Genomic DNA, 4228 nt, shown 5'->3' with positions numbered 1-4228 from the left:
TTGTTCCATAATTTTGCACTATACACAAAATAATCACATTCTTCTCCCTTAGGACAATCCAAGTCTTTTCCATCTGCAGACAGAATGGTTTTTGAAAACAAAGTCATGCAGAAAATAAACAAATACAAATATTTGTAACAAAATTTAATCTTGACATTGCCTTTTGAACAGTTGTGTACCAAAAACTATATTTAAAAAAACCCAAAAAACTAGTAGTTTCTTTTAGTTACAACAGGAGGAAAATTCTCAGATGATAATGAGGAATTCAACAATTATTCTTGAAATGCTATGTTTCTCTCTTTTGTTTGTGTGTGTTTTCCGAGATAGAAAAACAGATGTTTGATTTTAGGGAGTGGATGCTAAACATAAGAAAAACATGTCATTGAAATGTAGCTATGTGTTTCTCTATATAGAAGATCAAAAATCCCTACGACAGAATAAAAATAATTTTCTTGTCTTCATTATTGCTGGATAAAATACTGGAGAAATAAGTCTCAAGATTTTGTTGCAATATAAATTTCTTACCCTTCAGAATGTTTATATTTACCAATAGAACCTCTTATCAATCCGGAATGATTTCTAATTAGCACACATCTTAATTTTATACATGTATTTATTTAAAAATGCCATAACATGCTAGTAACAAATGATTTTATCTATAAGCTTAATGTAAATTGCACTTTTCATTTGTCAGACAGAGTACTATCTGCATAAAACTGCAGAAACTAGAAAACTGACCAGTCAGCAAGGGCCCCGCCATGGGGTGGAATTATAAGGATGCAGCTTATGGAATGATTAAAAAATATATGAAAAAATAAGCAACTGTATTCTTAAAATTTTCAACATAATTCCTGAATATCCAAAAACCTGTAAATAATATCCTTGTATATTTACATTAGGCACTGGCAGTAAAGAACAACCTAACATTGAATGTATATATAAACAATAATGAAGTTTGTGTTTGTGTTATATAAAATGCCAGTCTTCAATGAATGCAAATACATGTATCATGAAGGCTTGACCTTAACTTCAAAACAAACAGCAGTTGCAAACAAAGTTTTTCATTAATCTTAAAATGACGGATAAAGATAGGCCTACTAAATTTTCTTCAGCAGGCTAGATAATTAATCCTGAGGGATTAATTGTACCTCTCTCATCATTTTCTTCTAAAGTTACAATAAGAACTTTTTCAGTGTTAATATTAGAATGGCTTAATAATCCAACTACCTTAAAAATTAATATTATTCTTGAATTTACATAAAGGGAAAAAAGTAAATATAAAAGATATGTCTTCTTTAATCTATTTCTTGTTTTTAGAATTCAATGAAATCATAACTCATTGTGTAGGTATTTTAACCAAAATAAAGTATAAACATTTATATCTAAATCCACATTTCAGAGTGTTCATAGCATTCCAAATTGACTGAACTTCAAAACAAACTTCATTTGCAGACAGAGGTGGTAATTAATCTCAATGTGACAGATAAAGATAATGCTTTGGATTTTCTTCAGGAGGAAAGCTAATTAATCCCAAGAAACTCATTGCAGCATTCAGTTTACAATGGAAACATCTTCAGCAGTTATCTCTCTTTGCCAAAGCATTCTTATATAAAGTTAAGGAATATACCCCACCACCCCAGCTCCAAACCAAGGGACATAGAGAAACAAACTTAGCATCAAAATATGTCTTTCTGCCTATTGAACTACCATACCAAATTTGATCTTAATTGGGCAACCATAAAAAAGTTATTAAGAAAAAACAGGAAATTTGTGGACGGAAGAAAGACAGACGGACAGACAGAGTGATTACTATAGGGCACCCGCAAATCCTTGCGGGGCCCTAATGATTTTGCACATAAACACATAGTGAAGCTGTGATGCCTTGTATCTAAGGACTCAGGTCTGTCAACAGAGCGTCTGTGAACCACTTGGTGGCCACTTACTCCACACACACACATAGGGTCAGTAAACTGACAGCTGACAGCTGACCCCCTCACTTTTTCTTGTCCTCCTTACAACAGATGACATATCTCTGGGCCACCAGGAGGGGCGGGGAATAACCGTCGGGATAAGACGTGTCCTCAAACAGCACAGAGTAATCATCTTGAGGCTAGAATAAAACAGAGATATGACAACCTAACTATCCATATTGTTTAATTCCACATTCTTTGTTTTACTATATAATGATAATCTATATTAGTAATTATAAAAACAAGCATTGTACAAATATGTATAGTTTAAATAAACTGGACAGGTGCTTCTTTTCTATAGCTACATTGTATAAAACCAAGACTGAACATCCCCGTTTTTAATCTTTCTAAATATCTCAGCTTTAACATGTTTTCTAATTTAATATTGTGATTTTCCTTTGGTTGGCTTGAGAATTATGTAGAAAGGAAGCATACCTTCCGAGGCGGTTCATGTATTAAAGCTCTGTAAAAACAAGTGGTCTGTGGATATAGAGCTAGGACAAGCTGTAACAGAAAGTAAACTGCCAGTTAACCTACAAGTCTGAAAGGGCCATAACTGACTGTAACTGGAAAAAATATTGGCTTTGCATTTTTTTTAAATACGTGTAAAAAACATAGGTAATCAGAGATTACAGAGCTCACCTCAATGAATGTTGTCCTTAAGTAAGGCAAATTAAGTCACACAATTATCCAACAAAAAGTGTACATCCAAAAATGAAAAATTTATGCAATTTTGATACTTTGGAATAGACCTATATAAAAACTTAAAACTAGTTCTTCATCATGAAAATGTAATTAAAATCCAGCATCTGAAGCAAGATTGAGAGTTTTCATCCCTTGATGCATCATTTGTGCAACTGGTTTATATAAACCTTATAGTTTCTTGGTGATAGACCTGCACCCATAACTTTTACGAGATCTATTATCTGGAAAATGTATGTCAAATTCAGCATCTGAAGCAAGTCCATTAGTGTGCATCCTAAGATGTATCATCCATGAACGTTTGGTCATTATATGTCTCAAAGTAACTTGGAAATGAAACCTGCACCCAAAACTTTAACCTGTTCGCTCAACCGGAAAATGTAGGTCAGATTCAGCAACAGAAGCAAGACTGGTAGTATGCATCCTAAGATGTACCATCCATGCAAGTTTGGTCATTATAGGGCTCATAGTAACTTGGAAATGAAACCTGCACAAAATACTTTAACCTGTTCACTCAACCGGAAAATGTAGGTCAGATTCAGCATCCGAAGGAAGTCTGGTAATATGCATCCTAAGATGTACCATCCATGCAAGTTTGGTCATTATAGGGCTCATAGTAACTTGGAAATGAAACCTGCACCAAAAACATTAACCTGTTCACTCAACCGGAAAATGTAGGTCAGATTCAGCAACAGAAGCAAGACTGGTAGTATGCATCCTAAGATGTACCATCCATGGAAGTTTGGTCATTATATGTCTCATAGAAACTTGGAAATGAAACCTGCACCAAAAACTTTAACCTGTTCACTAAACCGGAAAATGTAGGTCAGATTCAGCATCCGAAGCAAGTCTAGTAGAATGCATCCTAAGATGTACTATCCATGCAAGTTTGGTCATTATAGGGCTCATAGTATCTGCAAAATGAAACCTGCACCAAAAACTTTAACCTGTTCACTCAACCGGAAAATGTAGGTCAGATTCAGCATCCGAAGCAAGTCTGGTAGTATGCATCCTAAGATGTACCATCCATGTAAGTTTGGTTAACATAGGCCTTATAGTTACTCGGAAATGAGACCTACACCAAAAACTGCACCAAAAATGTTAACCTGCACCAAAAACATTAACCTGGTCATTCCTTTGCTGAAATTGCAGCATCTGAAACTTTGACTGGTACAATGAAACACACTAGAAACATCTTCCATGCATGTCTAATCAATATAGGACATAGAAGTACTTAAAAAGAAAACTGCTCCAAAAAACTTAACCTTAACCCGGGACGCCGACGCCGACGCCGAGGGTATCACATAAGCTCCCCCCAACTTCGTTGAGGTGAGCTAAAAATTGTTTTTTACACAAACTGAAAGTGATCCCCTCATTTAACACTTCAACAGTGAAATACAATAATTTATCAATCAATAAAAATTAATATTTTCACAAACATAATATTTTCTTTGTGAAAATGTGTCACTTCACTTCAAATTAACAAATACATGTATATATCTATTTATTTAACAATAAGGCTCCTTGAGGGAAACTTACAGTGTCTTTAGTAAACA

The 4228-nt window shown here is 34.3% G+C and overlaps 1 long non-coding RNA gene across 1 annotated transcript; it reads right to left on the bottom strand.

Annotated features, from left to right (window-relative positions):
- Positions 1 to 1113: 1113 nt before the first annotated feature.
- Positions 1114 to 4228, bottom strand: LOC134234729 (uncharacterized). Its single transcript, XR_009985249.1, has 3 exons — positions 4212 to 4228; positions 2406 to 2474; positions 1114 to 2110 (listed from the first exon to the last, which is right to left on the bottom strand). It is a non-coding gene; the product is annotated as an uncharacterized LOC134234729 (long non-coding RNA).

This window comes from Saccostrea cucullata, unplaced genomic scaffold (genome assembly GCF_032062105.1).
Source record: "Saccostrea cucullata isolate Sc308-1 unplaced genomic scaffold, CSIRO_AGI_Scuc_v1 ctg3727, whole genome shotgun sequence".
NCBI lineage: Eukaryota > Metazoa > Mollusca > Bivalvia > Ostreida > Ostreidae > Saccostrea > Saccostrea cuccullata.
This window is presented reverse-complemented; position numbering and strand designations above follow the sequence as displayed.